Source organism: Trichechus manatus, unplaced genomic scaffold (genome assembly GCF_000243295.1).
Source record: "Trichechus manatus latirostris isolate Lorelei unplaced genomic scaffold, TriManLat1.0 scaffold00020, whole genome shotgun sequence".
Lineage (NCBI taxonomy): Eukaryota > Metazoa > Chordata > Mammalia > Sirenia > Trichechidae > Trichechus > Trichechus manatus.
Window position 1 is genome coordinate 18366856 of NW_004443956.1, and position 16137 is coordinate 18382992.

Sequence of the window (16137 nt, forward strand, 5' to 3'; positions counted from 1 at the left end):
GTCTGTCTCTCTTTTCAATGCTGTTAGAGTTTGTTTTATGTATTTTGGAGCCCTGTCATTGGGTGCATAAATATTTATTAAAGGTATGTCCTCCTGGTGTATTGACCTTTTAATCATTATATAGTGTCCTTCCTTATCCTTTGTGGTGGATTTTACTTTAAAGTTTATTTTGTCAGAGATTAATATTGCCACTCCCGCTCTTTTTTGAGTGTTGTTTGCTTGATATATATTTTCCCCATCCTTTGAGTTTTAGTTTGTTTGTGTCTTTAAGTCTAAGGTATGTCTTGTTGGCAGCATATAGATGGATCATGTTCTTTTATCTATTCTGCAATTCACTGTCTCTTTATTGGTGCATTTAATCCATTTACATTCAATGTAATTATTGATAGGTAAGAGTTTAGTGATGTTGATTTGATGTCTTTTTTGTGTGTGTTGTTAGCAGTTTCTTTGTTCCACTTAATTTTTTGGGCTGTCATTTTTCTTTATGTATTTTCTTTTCATGTTTTTCATTGTTGTTAATTTTGTATTTGCTGAGTCTTTATGTTTTTCTTGTTTTTTATTTTGATGTGTAGGATTGTTAGTTTCCTTTGTAGTTACTTTAATATTTACCCTTATTTTTCTAAGTTTAAACCAATGTTTTATTTCTTTATATTGCCTTGACTGCCTCTCCATATGAAAGAGGTATGACTACATTTTTTAGTCCCTCTTTTTTGTTTTAATGTTGTGATCTTTTACATAACTAACATCTCTGTTTTCCTATTTTCAGGGTTTTAGCTTTATTTTTGTGATTTCCCTATCTTGGATGATATCTAGTTGCTCTGCCCTGTGTTCTAGTCTTGATGTTATAGATTTTCTAACCAGAGGACTCCCTTTAGTATTTCTTGTAATTTTGGTTTGTTTTTTTGCAAATTCTCTAAACTTCAGTTTATCTGGATGTGCCTTAATTACATCATCATATTTGAAAGACAGTTTTGCTGGATATACAATTCTTGGGTGGCAATTTTTTTCCTTCAAAGCTTTATATATGTCATCTCATTGCCTTCTTGCCTGCATGGTTTCTGCTGAGTAGTCTGAGTTGAGTCTTCTTGACTCTCCTTTGAAGATGACTTTTCTTTTTTCCCTAGCTGCTCTTAAAGTTCTCTCTTTCTCTTTGGTTTTGGCAAGTTTGAGTACAATATTTCTTGGCGACTTTCTTTTGGTATCTACCTTATGTGTTGCTTGATGAGCATCTTGGATAGCTATCTTCTCAAGTTTTACAATATCAGAGAAGTTTTTTGCCCCAAGTCTTCAACAATTCTCTCTGTATTTTCTGTTATCCCCCTGTTTTGCTACTCCAATCACTTGTAGGTTATTCTTCTTGATAGAATCCCACATAATTCTTAGGGTTTATTCAAGTTTAAAATTTTTTTATCTGATTTTTCCTCAGATAAGTTGCCATCAAGTGCTTTATCTTCAGCCTCACTAATTCTGACTTTCATTGCCTCAATTCTGCTTCTATGACTTTCTATTGAGTTGTTTAATTCTGAAATTTTATTGTTAATCTTCTGGATTTCTGATTGCTGTCTCTCTATGGATTCTTGTAGCCTGTTAAATTTGTCATTGGGCTCTTCTATAATCTTCTTAAGTTCCTCTGTTGCTTTGTCTGTGTGTTTCTTGGTTTGTTCTCTGTTTTGAATGATTTCGTTCCTGATATCTTGAAGAGTTCTGTATATTAATCTTTTGTATTATACCTCTGGTAATTCCAAAAAATTCTCTTCCTCCATAAGATTTCTTGATTCTGTGTTTTGGGAGCTTGCTGAAGCTATCATGGTCTGTCTCTTCATGTGATTTGATATTGACTGTTTTCTCTGAGCCATCAATAAGTTATTATATTTATTTATTTTATGTTTGCTTACTGAGTCCTAGATTATTGTTTTGTTTTAATATGCCCAAATACGTTGCTGGTGTGAGCTAGTTTGATTATTGGCGCCTTTGAAGCTCTAACATCCTGTCACCAGGTGGTTAGATCTGTTACTAGGTATGTGAGCCCAGGAGTCCATTTACTTTTCTTGTATGGATTCAGCTCAGGTGTCCAGGTAATTGATCACCAAGTGTGTGGTGCAGGCTCTTACCTACAGTCCTAAATGGGCAGGAGTGATTGGAGTAGACACAGGTATCTGTCTGTCTGTCATGGGCTGAGCAAGCAGAGGGCTGCTGGCTGCCTCTGAGCATCTGGGAGGAAAACATGGTCCTATTTCCTAGAGAGTGTAGGTATGTGGGTTTTGCAACCAGACTATAGGCACTCAGTGATGTTGGATGTAAGGACTGGGAGGCACCACTTGTTCTTGTATCTCTGTCACAGGTGGCTAGATGCCGTGGGTGTAGCCACCAGTCCTCAGGCCCCTGATGTAGGTAGATGAGGACCGTGCTTAATCAGCAGAGTGGTGTCTATTAGGGTCTCCAGATAGTTTAAGCCCCAGTTGTCCACAGTGGTAACCAGCTCGCTAATACACTTTTCATTGCTCTTTCTTCTGCCCTCCCTGTTCCCTAACTCCACTTTCTGAGATCACCTCCCAAATAAGCTACTTGCACCCAAGTCTCTGCCCCATACTTTGTTGGGTGGTGGACTCAAGAAACTGTATCTGCATTGACATGAACCTCTGGGGCTTCCAAACACCCAGTATGGCCCACCAGTCATTATAGGGGATTATGGAGGTCAGGTGATAAAATCTTAGCCCAAGTCAGTCATACAGTGCATCCAGTGGGCAAACAGACCAAAACTGTGGATATTTTTACAGTTCCTGACTTCTTAGTTAGAACAGACAAACTTAAGTTACAGAATATCCACATTGGCTCCCTGAGCCATGAAGTAAAACCTAGTATGGGGAGGAAGGGCCAAGTGGAAATCACTGAAACAGTGCAGTCCTCTCCTCTCCCCACCTACCCTTCACCCCACCCCCATCCTGGAGGATTACAGAGATTAGTGCCACTGAAGACTTGGATAATGAAAGGGTGTTGATTACTACTACATCACTATTTAAATCACCTGTTTGGCAGGTACAAAAGATGAATGGATGTTGGAGAATGAACGTGGATTATTGCAATTGCAGCTGTGGTGCCAGATGTTGTATTTTTACTGGAGCAAATTAACATATCCCCTTGCAGCTGCTATGCAGTAATTGTCCTGGTATCTTAGTTATCTAGTGCCTTTATAACAGAAATCTCACAGGTGGGTGGCCTTAACAAACAGAAATTTATTTTCTTATGGTTTAGGAGACTAGAAGTCCAAATTCAGAGAGCTGGCTCAAGGGGAAGGCTTTCTTTCTTTGTCAGCTCTGGAGGAAGATCCTTGTCTCTTCAGCTTCTTCTTCCTGGTTTTGTGGAGATCTCCATGTGCCTTGGCATCCATCTTACCCCGTCTCTCTCCTCTTCTCACTTGTTTAATCTCTTTTATATCTCAAAAGAGAGCAACTCAAGATACACCATACACTAATCCTGCCTCATTAACATAACAAAGACAACCTATTCCCAAATGGGATTATAACCATAGGCATAGAAGTTAGGAATTACAACACATATTTTGGGGGGACATAATTCAATCCATAACACCTGGTAAAAGCTTATTTCTTGGTAAAGGAAACCAGAAGCAATTTACTTTAACTTGGAAAGATCAGCAATAAACCTTCATTTTCTTATTTCACGGTTTTGACAATTCTCTTTGTTTTGTATTGTCTTGAAGGAACTTGATTATCTTGACATCTTAAAGAACACCAGCTGGTCCATTATATGATAACATTATGCTAACTGCATCTGCTGAGGAGGATTTAGCAAGAACCTTAGATACTTAACAAAATATATGCCTTCCAGTCAATGAGAGATAAACTTCAATAAAAATTTCTGGGAGGAGGTCTAGTGGTGTGGAATATGTTAGGATATCCCCTCTAAAGCGAAATGACACCACCTTGAATAAAGAGGTGTAATGCCTGTCCTTTGGGCTTTGGACTCAATTTGGGCATGTTTCTCTCACCCATTTGGCAGGTAACAAGTCAGACTGCCAGCTTTTAGTGAAGCACAGAGCAAGAGAGGGCTCTTCAACAGGTCCTAGCTGTGGTGCAAGTGACTTAGCTAACCATCATAAATAGAGCAGATGAGTCAGAAATTAGAGTCAGAAAGTTGGCCATCATGGCTGGGAAATGTGATTTTTTTTTTTTTTTGAGTTGAGTATTTTACTCCCCAATTAAAATCAGGGTTTTATTAATAAGGAAGAAGGAAGAAAATGAGTATTGGACAGGCAACTAGCTGTCTCTGACACAGATGAATTTACTAAATTTTATTAAAGCATTCTAATTTCTTATGGAAATTTATGATAATATAGCTTAGGGACTGCCAGTCTTATATGTTATTATGTATATTGTTGTTGTTGTTAGGTGCCGTCGAGTCAGCCCCAAATCATAGCTACCCTATGTAATACAGAATGAGACACTACCTAGTCCTGTGCCATCATCACAATTGTTATGCTTGAGCCCATTGCTGCAGCAATGTATATAATGAAGGTATAACAAGATTTAGAGGCAATTCATATAACAACAATGACGACAACAGCTATCATTTATCGGAATCTGACATGTATTAGAAGACACTTTCCTGGGCTTAACTTTTACAACAAAGAGGATATTAAATCTTATTTTTAAAGATGTTGAAACCAAAGCTCAGGGATATTAATTTGTCCATTGTCACACAGCTAATACATGATGGAGTCAGGTTTTGCACCTAGCTCTACTACACATTTTCAAATGAAGACGCATTTAAAAAATCCACTATGAATGAAACACTGAATGTAAATCTGGCTCAGCCTCCTCTTCCTGTAATTTTGCTTTTTCCAGCTTTGGTTGTAAAGTTAAGCAGCCCCCTTGCTGGCTGCCTGCCTATTTTGCCTCTAAAGATGCCATGCTGTATTAACAGTCTCCACATTTCCCTTAGGCCAGGCACCTTAGCAGCACCTCCGATATCTTCTGCCTCCGTGGTATTGCAGACTCCTGACTTCAAGTGATTAAGTGCCTTCACAAGACCTCTATCACTAGGGCCACATCTTATGCATGGATATTAATAGACACAGCTCTGTGGCCCCCATCCCTGGCCCTCCATCAGCCCTGGCCTCAGGTCTACCACTAGGCTCTTCACCAGTGGTGAAGGGTGTGTCCTCTGTTGCCTCCCATGGAACACAGTTCTCTGGAAGTTCTTTTGGCCTTACATAATACGTCTATTCCAGCAAGCCAACTTCTTTTAGCCCTTTTATTCCTTCTTCTACCATCCACCAAAGCAGCTTGGGATTTCCACAACTAATTGGCCATAACTTTTTCCAGGCTTTTAAGAGCTACCCTAGTAGTAAGTTTGTCCCATCCCCTGGGGTACTTGCCAGTGCATTAAATCCCATGTCATGAGAAAATGCCCCAAATCAATGAATTCTTCTTTATCTGGTTTTACATTCTTGGCCAAGATTTCTCAAAATCTAATCTGAGAGGTCCTCTGGCTCCTGCTGGTACCTGTCAGGTAGCCCTTGCAACTCCCTCATTTTAGAGTCTATCTCTTTCCTTCTCAGGCTCAGGTCTTCCTAGACAGGTTATGCTGAGAGTTAACCCTTGTTTCAGTCTGGAAGCCAGGAGAGGAGGTGGGGGTGGCTTCGGGGTGGGGGGTGCCCTCTGGCCTGATTGGGGGAGCTCTTTGCAGCAGCTTCTAGCATAGAGGAAGTGCTCCCTCTTCCTGGGGAAATAAGGACAATCTCTGCAAGTTCTGAGGGCCCAGGCGCTTCTGAAGAGCTCACAACCTTTCCTATGAAAACCTGTTGCCCTCAAGTTGACTGTGACTCATAGTGACCCCATAGGACACAGTAGAACTGCCCCATAGGGTTTCCAAGGAGCAGTTGGTGGATTCAAACTGCCGACCTTTTGGTTAGCAGCCAAATGCTTAACCACTGCACCACCAGGGCTCCCCTTCCTATGGAAAGGAGAGTTATATTAAGGAATGTGTTTCCATGCGTGGCTTTCCTCACTGTGTACTCAATAATTTGAGTTTTGAAGCCATTCTCCAAAAAGCCAGATGGCTGGATAACTGAAAATAGATTGACCTCGTGAAATGCCATACTCATTATTGCCTTCCCCCGCTGTCAAATGGGATAAAATTCTTCTCTTAAAAGTTGTTGTTAGGTGCCATCGAGTTGATTCTGACCCACAGTGACCCTATGTACAACAAAACGAAACACTGCCTGGTCCTGTGCCATCCTCACAATCGTTGTTGTGCTTAAGCCCGTTGCTGCAGCCACTGTGAGAATCCATCTTGTTGAGGGTCTTCTTCTTTTTCCCTGACCCTCTACCAAGCATGATGTCCTTCTCCAGGGACTGATCCCTCCTGATAACATGTCCAAAGTGTGTGAAATGTAGTCTCACCATCCTTGCTTCTAAGGAGCATTCTGGTCGTACTTCTTCCAAGACAGATTTGTTCCTTCTTTTGGCAGACCATGGTATAGTCCACATTCTTTGCCAACACCACAATTCAAAGGTGTCAAGTCTCCAGTCTTCCTTATTTATCATCCAGCTTTCACATGCATATGAGGTGATTGAAAACACCATGGCTTAGATCAGGTGCACCTTAGTCTTCAAGGTGATATCTCTGGTTTTCAACACTTTAAAGAGGTCTTTTGCAGTAGATTTGTCCAATGCAATGCATCTTTGATTTCTTGACTGCTGCTTCCATGAGTGTTGATTGTTGATCCAAGTAAAATGAATTCCTAGACAACTTCAATCTTTTCTCTGTTTATCATGATGTTGCTTATTGGTCCAGGTATGAGGATTTCTGTTTTCTTTATATTGAAGTAGTAGTTAAGTAGTCATTAAGTAGTAGTTTCTTAATCCATACTGAAGGCTGTGGTCTTGGATCTTCATCAGTAAGTGCTTCAGCGGGACAGGTGCTCACACACAGTGATGAATGACAGGAGGTCTAGGCTACCTGCTTGTGTAGCTGACTTGTGCCTTTTGACTCTACACTGTACCACTTCCATTTTATGCTAGTGCTTTGCTGATAGGCCTATCCAATCTTACTGATGGGTCCTCAAGAATCCAGATCATAATGGTCATATCTTGTTCAATGGTCACTTAATGTCACATGCTTAGATGCTCTATTTCTGCTGGAGCACTAGCACAACACAAACTGCTTTTCAAGTGGTGTGATGTTCTCTGCTGCAGAAAGCATGCCTCTGCTCAAGAACACTAGGAGCCTATGTTGCAATTTTTTTACTGGTGTTTGCTATAAAATCTACATGGAGCCTTTGCCATTGAAGATATGTCTTGTACCATAAGGTTTACCAAGTCTTAAGGCCCAAGCAGCAGGGATTCTTGTAGAGTCCTTTCTTGTTCTTTGTCCTAATCAAAGCTGGCAGCATTTTCATGTCACCTGGTATATGAAGAAGAGCAGTATTCTCAAGGGTGGAATATGTTGCCTCTAGAACCCAAAGTACCTACCAAGCATTATGATTTCATTTTAGTGATGAGAAGTACCAGATTCAATAATTTTTGTTTTACCTTAGAAGGAATGTCCTGTCATGTCCCAGACCACTGGACACCTAACATCTTCACTGATATAGTAAGTACCTGAATTTTCAAAGTGTTTATCTCCCCACTTTGTAGCACATGTATCATACCAAGTCCTCTAACACATTTGCAATTTCTTGCTCATCTAGCCCAATTAACATTCTGTATCCATATAGAAGGCTAGTGTGGTGTTCTAATTAAAATATTTGGTGTCAGGACCCCTTTACATTCTTAATAAGTATTGAGTACTCCAAAGAGCTTTTCTTACATGGGTAACTTCTATTGATATTTACTATATTATAAATTTAAATGGAGAAATTTTAACATATTTTTGTGTTAACTCATTTAGCATGAAAATAATAAACCTATTATATGTTTACGATATTTTCTAAAACAAAAATATTTGTGAGTGGCATTGTTTTACATTTTTGCAAATCTCTTTAAGACAGCTGGAATCTCATATCTGTTTCTGCATTCCATCTGTTGTGATATGCTATTTTGGTTTAAGTTTTTGAAGAAAATCCAATCTCATACAGATATACAGATAAAAAAGGGAAGAATATTTACTAGCCTTTTCAGATAAGTATGGATATTTTCTATAATATTACAACAAAACTCATTAAGTAGTAGTTTCTTAAAGTTGCAATGTGGAATATAAAACCATATCATGCACTTTTTGTGCTCTGTTAGATTAAAATCCGTTGGTCTATTTTGTACTTTGAATAGTTCCTTTAACTGCTGATGGTTTTACAGCATAATGCCTGGCCATTAGGATGATAGTAATTCTCTGAATTATCCAGATCTTCAAAATGTTGACACATTTCATTATACAATATTTTAAAAATCACATTTGTTAATATTACCACCAATCTCTTCAGAAAGGTCTTTAACTATTGGGAAGCTGTCAAATTCTCAGTGGCAGACATGAGTTATCTAAAATTCTAATTTTCACTTGAAAGCTCAAATTTTATTATGGACAACAAATACTGTCAGTTATTTTTCTTGAAGTGGCAGGCTCACTTCATTTTTTAGAAAATGTCTGCCAAATACCCAAGATCAAATAATGATAGTTTGTCTGTTGGTAGCTCTTTCAAGTAAAAGTGGCATTTTATGAAAAAACTGCTAGTTCAGGTTGAAACTTAAATAATCACACAAGTGCTTTTCCTTGAGACAACATCTTCCAGTGCATAGCAGAAGTGTTGTATGTGTACTTTCCAATTTATCACACAAAATATTAAAAAGATGTGTATTCAAAGGTCAAGATTTAATAAAATTAATGTTTTAAACTGCTTCTCTAAGACAGTCTCAAGTGAGAGTGGCACTTTCCCTGTGCTGTGGATGTGTGGTGGTGCAGAGTACAAGGACCGCTGTTGCAGTTTTGTGCCACGCTCTGTTTTGTGTTCAAGTGCCCACAGTTTCGTAACCATTGCTTTTGAACCATCATTGCAAATGTCAGCACAGTGGAAAATAATCATATAATATCTTGATATTATTGTGAAAATAGTTTTGACCTTGAAGATCCACTGAAATGGTCTTGGGAACTCCTGGGGTTCATTGACCATACTTTGAAAATCACTCATCTGGCCAGTTCAGGGCCCTTCAGACTATTTTATGATTGAGAGAGGGAAAGTCAACACAGCCCTGGAGCAAGGCCATAAATGTTTGCTGTTATCTCTTACAAGAGGGTTTCAAGTTTGATTCTCCTTTTTGATAGGAGTAGAAAAGAACTCATTGGCCAGATCAATGGCTGCATACCATGAAAAACCAAACCAAACCAAAACAGTTACGTTGATCCCCACTCATGGCAACCCCATATATGTCAGCGTAGAGGTGTGCTCCATAGGGTTTCCAATGGCTGATTTTTCAGAAGTAGGTCACCAGGGCTTTCTTCCAAGGCACCTCTGGATAGACTCGAACCTCCAACCTTTCAGTTAGCAGCCAAGCACTTAACCATTTGTACCACTCAGGCACTTCACGTACCATGAAGACTTGTTAATCTACTTTAGCAAATATGCCTATCCAGCAGATCCTGAACAGCATGTGCAGTTGTGGCTAATACTTGGTTAAGTTTGGGCAGACCATTGTCATCTGCCATGATCCAATCACTTTTTGTGGGAACCAACCAGTAGATAAGACATGGAGGCAATAATCTCTGTCATTTCCTCTCAGATGCAGTTATTATTATTATTACTATTATTTACTATCTTGGCTGCCAGGTTGGAGAAGAAGTTTTAGAGATTTCCTGTTGGCCTTCCCCACTATAATAACTTTTACCCCACAGGTGAAGGAACCATTGTGGAGTTCTGCCAACTCTGCCTTCAGTTAGGTACTTGTGAACTGGAGAAATAACCACAGAGTGGGTCCACTGACTCAGTGCATTCACTATGAGATGGACCTGCACTAGGCCTCCACTTAATTAACTGGCCCCCAATCACTCCTTCTGTCACAGAGGAGCCATAGTGACGCTTTGGGTTTCTGCAAATCAATGTTGATTCAGAGACTACATTCAATAGTCCTCGAAAGATGTGGATATTTACTTTCCCTAGTGCACAGCTGCACGTGTATATAGCTGTAGGTTCTTTTGGAAGAAGGATTGAATACACTTGCTACTGTGGTGCAGGGTCATTCACCATAGCCACCTAGCCTCTCCTTCAGACAATGGGAGACGTGATTCAGGTCTCATAACTGGGCAGGGGATTGTGGCTTTTTTATTGGGCTAACTGCTGTCAGCCTTCTGATCATCCATCCTTGATTTGTTTTGAGTGTATAAATTCAGCAGTACCCTTCTTAACTGCCATGTGTCTAGCCTCTAGGACCATCGTGTTCTTTTAGCCATCTCCTTAGCTGTCTATGAATTGGCTGTCCACCCTGGGATGCCACTTTGATCTTGTCACTTGTTGCAATAATTACAGGAGGCCATCTTATTATCCCCCACACATCTGTCAGTTTGTCATATGAGGGGGCTTGCGTGTTGCTGTGATGCTGGAAGCTATGCCACTGGTGTTCAAATACCAGTCGGGTCACCCATGGCAGGTTTCAGCTGAGCTTCCAGACTAAGACAGACTAGGAAAAAGGACCTACTGGTCTGCTCCTGAAAAGAATTAGCCAGTGAAAACCTTCTGAATAGCAGTGGACCTTTGTCTGATATAGTGCCAGAAAATGAGCCCCTCAAGTTGGAAGGCACTCAAAAGACAACTGGGGAAGAGCCGCCTCCTCGAAGTAGAGTCATCCTTAATAACATGGATAAACTCAAGCTTTCAGGACCTTCATTTGCTGATGTGGCATGATGCAAACTGAGAAGAAAGAGCTGCAAACATTCATTAATAATTGGAACTTGGATTGTACGAAGTATGAATCTAGGAAAATTGGATATTGTCAAAAATGAAATGTATAAACATTGATATCCTAGACATTAGTGAGCTGAAATAGACTGCTATTGGCCATTCTAAATTGGACAATCATATGGTCTACTATGCTGGGAGTGACAACTTGAAGAGGAATGGCATTGCATTCATCGTCAAAAAAACATTTCAAGATCTATCCTGAAGTACAGCACTGTCAGTGATAAGATAATATCCATACGCCTGCAAGGAAGATCAGTTAATATGACTATTACTCAAATTTACACACCAACCAATAAGACCAAAGATGAAAAAACTGAAGATTTTTTACCAGTTTCTGCAGTCTGAAATTGATCTAACATACAATCAGGATGCATTGATAATTACTGGTGATTGGAATTCGAAAGTTGGAAACAAAGAAGAAGGGTCGGTAGTTGGAAAATGTGGTCTTGGTGATAGAAATGATGCTGGATATTGCATAATAGACTTTTGCAAGAACAACGACTTCTTCATTGCAAATACCTTGTTTTCAACAACATAGACAGCAACTATACACGTGGACCTTCCCAGATGGAATACACGGGAATCAAGTCGACTATATCTGTGGAAAGATTTTATGGAAAAGCTCAATATCATCAGTCAGAACAAGGCCAGGCACTGACTGCGGAACAGACCATCAATTGCTCATGTGCACGTTCAAGTTGAAGCTGAACAAAATTAGAACGAGTCTACGAGAGCCAAAGTATGACCTTGAGTATGTCCCACCTGAATTTAGAGACCATCTCAAGAATAGATTTGATGCATTGAACACTAATGACCAAGGACCAGACGAGTTGTAGAATGACATCAAGGACATTACACACGAAGAAAGAGGTCATTAAAAAGACAGGAAAGAAGGAAAAGACCAAAATGAATGTGAGAAGAGACTCTGAAACTTGTTTTCGAAAGTCAAGTAGCTAAAGTAAACAGAAGAAATGATGAAGTAAAAGAGCTGAAAAGAAGATTGCAAAGGGCAAAAGACCTGGAGTTAGAAAAACAAAAGGGAGGAACATGCTCGGCATTTCTCAAACTGAAAGAACCGAAGAAAAAATTCAAGCCTCGAGTAGCAATATTGAAGGATTCTGTGGGGGAAATATTAAACGATGCAGAAAACATCAAAAAGAAGATGGAGGGAATACACAGAGTCCTATACCAAAAAGAATTGGTTGATGTTCAATCATTTCAGGAAATAGCATATGATCAGGAACTGATGGTACCGATGGAAGAGGTCCAAGCTTCACTGAAGGCATTAGCAAAAAACAAGGCCCCAGGAATTGATAGAATACCAACTGAGATGTTTCAAAATAGATGCAATGCTGGAAGTGCTCACTCTTCTATGCCAAGAAATTTGGAAGACATTTATCTGGCCAACCAACTGGAAGAGATCCATGTTTATGCCTATTCCAAAGAAAGGTGATGCAACCAAATGAAGAAACTATCAAACAATATCATTAATATCACACAAAAGTAAAGTTTTGCTGAAGATCATTCAAAAGCAGTTGCAGCAGTACATCGACAGGAACTGTCAGAAATTCAAGCAGGATTCAGAAGAGGACATGGAACCAGGGATATCATTGCTGATATCAGATGGATCCTGTCTTAAGGCAGAGAATACCAGAAATATGTTTACTTGTGTTTTATTGACTATGCAAAGGCACTTGACTGTGTGGATCATAAAAAATTATGGATAACATTGTGAAGAATGGGAATTCTAGAACACTTAATTGTGCTCATGCAGAACATGTACATAGACCAAGAGGCTGTTGTTCGAACAGAACAAGGGGATACTGCGTGGTTTAATGTCAGGAAAAGTGTGCGTCAAGGTTGTATCCTTTTGCCATACTTATTCAATCTGTATGCTGAGTAATCTGAGAAGTTGGACTATAGGAAGAAGAATGCAGCATCAGGATTGGAGGAAGACTCATTAACAACCTGGGTTATGCAGATGACACTACTTGGCTTGCTGAAAGTAAAGAGGACTTGAAGCACTTACTGATGAAGATCAAAGACTACACCCTTCAGTATGGTTTGCATCTCAACATAAAGAAAACAAAAATCCTTACAACTGGACCAATAAGCAACATCATGATAAATGGAGAAAAGATTGACGTTGTCAAAGATTTCATTTTACTTGGATCCACAACCAATGCCCATGGAAGCAGCAGTCAAGAAATCAAACGACACACTGCATTGGGCAAATCTGCTGCAAAAGACCTCTTTAAAGTGTTAAAAAGCAAAGATGTCACCTTGAAGACTGAGATGCGCCTGACCCAAGCCATGGTGTTTTCAATAGCTTCATATGCACGCAAAAGCTGGATGATGAATAAGGAAGACCGAAGAAGAATTGACACCTTTGAATTGTGGTGTTGGCGAAGAATATTGAATATACCATGGACTGCCAGAAGAACGAACAAACCTGTCTTGGAAGAAGTAAAGCCAGAATGCTTCTTAGAAGCAAGGATGGCAAGACTTCATCTCATGTACTTTGGTCATGTTATCAGGAGGGACCAGTCCCTGGAGAAGGACATCATACTTGGTAGAGTGTCAGCAAAAAAGAGGAAGACCCTCTACAAGATGGATTGACAAAGTGGCTACAACAATGGGCTCAAGCATAACAATGATTGCGAGGATGGCACAAGATTAGGCAGTGTCTCATTCTGTTGTACATAGGGTCGCTATGAGTTGGAACCGACTCAATGGCACCTAACAACAACAACCTTATTTATCCACTATAGGTACAATTGCTATAACTGTGTTTTAATTTTACTTCTATAGGATTTCAATAACATCTGAGCATCTATTTGTTTTTGATATTTTATCTTCATTAGAATAGCAATGCTTACAGAAATAAAAGTACTATACGATCCAGCAATCCTACTCCTTGGAATATATCCTAGAGAAATAAGAGCATTACATGAATAGATATATGCACACTCATGTTCATTGCAGCACTGTTCACAATAGCAAAAAGAGGGAAACAACCTAGGTACCCATCAATGGACAGATGGATAAACAATTTATGGTATATTCACACAATGGAATACTACACAATAATAAAGAGTAACAGTGAATCCATGAAACATCTCATAACAGATGAATTTGGAAGGCATTATGCTGAATGAAATTAGTCATTTGCAAAAGCACAAATATTGTGTGAGATCGCTATTATAAGAACTCAAGAAAAGGTTTAAACACAGAAGAAAACATTCTTTGATGGTTACGAAGGTGGGAAAGGAGGGAGAGGGGTATTCATTAACTAGATTGTAGATAAGCTGTATCTTAGGTGAAGGGAAGGACAACACACAATACACGGGGGAAGTCAGCACAACTGGACTAAACCAAAGCTAAGAAGTTTCCTGAACACAATCAAACACTTCAAGGGACAGAGTAGCAAGGGAGGGGGTCTGGAAACCACGGTTTCAGGGGACATCTAGGTCAATGGGCATAACAAAGTTTATTAAGAAAATGTTCTGCATCCCATTTTGGTGAGTGGTGGCTGGGGTCTTAAAAGCTAGTGAGTAGCCATCTAAGATGCATCAATTGGTTCCAACCCACCTGGAGCAAAGGAGAATGAAGACCACCAAAGACACAAGGAAAATATTAGCCCAAGAGACAGAAACGGCCACATAAACTGGAGACTCCATCGGCCTGAGACCAGAAGAACTAGATGGTGCCCGGCTACTACCAATGGCCACTCTGACAGGGAACACAACAGAGAGTCCTTGATGGAGCAGGACAAAAGTGGGGTGCAGAATCAAATTCTAGTCAAAAGACCATACTTAATGGTCTGAGACTGGAGGGACCCTGGAAGACATGGCCCCTGGATTCTCCATTAGCCCAGAACTGAAACCATTCCTGAAGCCAACTCGTCAGACAAAGATTAGAGTGGAATATGGGACATAAAATGATACTCCTGAAGAGAGTGCTTCTTATCTCAAGTAGATACATGAGACTAAATGGGCAGCTCCTGTCCAGAGGTGAGATAAGAAGGTAAAAAGGAAGAGGAGCTGGTTGAATGGACAGGAGAAATTCAGGGTAGAAAGGAGGAGTGTGCTGTCACATTATAGGGAGAGCGGCTAGGGTCATATGGCAATGTGTGTATAATTTTTGTATAAGAAACTGACTTGAACTGTAAACTTTAATTTAAAACACAATAAAAAATAATTAAAAAAATAGCAATGCTTAAAAAACAAAAACATAACATCATGCTGAGGTTCCCCTCAGAGGGGATGTCTTAGGCTGGGTTCTCTAGAGAAGCAAAACCAGTAAAGTGTATAAATATATATATAGAGAGAGATTATATCAAGGAAACAGCTCACGTGATTGTAGAGGCTAGAACGTCCCGAGTCCGTGGATCAGGGTAGAGGTCTCTCCCAAGTCACACAGCTGCAGAAGCTGGCAAGCCCAAGATCAGAAGCTCGGAGTGCAGGGCTCCCACTCACAGGCTGTGCAGATAGACGAATCCCAGGTTCAGCAGATAAGCTGACAGCTCAAGTCCCAAGAATGGGAGATGAGACAACAGGAAGCAGCCGCATGATCCAGAGAGAGCAAAAAGGCAGAACGTCTGCTTATATACAGATGCGGGCCACACCCCCAAGGAGAATCCCTTTCATATGATTGGCTACTCACAGTGTATTCAATCATGGGAGTGATTACATTAAAACACGGAGAATCATGGCGCAGCCAAGTTGACACACAATCTTAACCATCACAGGAGATAAACTTAATTTCTATGTTACAATGCTTCCCCTTAGATGTTCTTCACTGTGCCCACATTAAGCACCAAAATCAGTAGTTTACTCAACAGATAATTTTTGTTTTCTGATTTTGTTCTTTCAGCAAATGTTTATGGTGAGCTTGATATATTTTGGGCTGTTTGCTGGGTATGATAAAAAAAACAATACAGAAAAGTTTTCTAACTTGGAAAGTTTATTATCTATCCTAATGAATTGCCTATGGGTGGGATAGTTCAAGGAGTTCACAGTCAGAAGACAGTTCTGTAGCTTTAGGAAGGCATGGAATTTGGGTTCAATATCATGTGCTGAACCTGAAAAAGTACAACAGATGATTTATTGCCCCAGGAGCTGCTCTGAATGAAAGCCTCTGACCCTTGCTACATGTTCCCCTTAACCAAGTCCGTGCCCATTGTCCTACCTTGCTGGACCCAGAGCTCTCCCTATTGAGTATATGTGCAT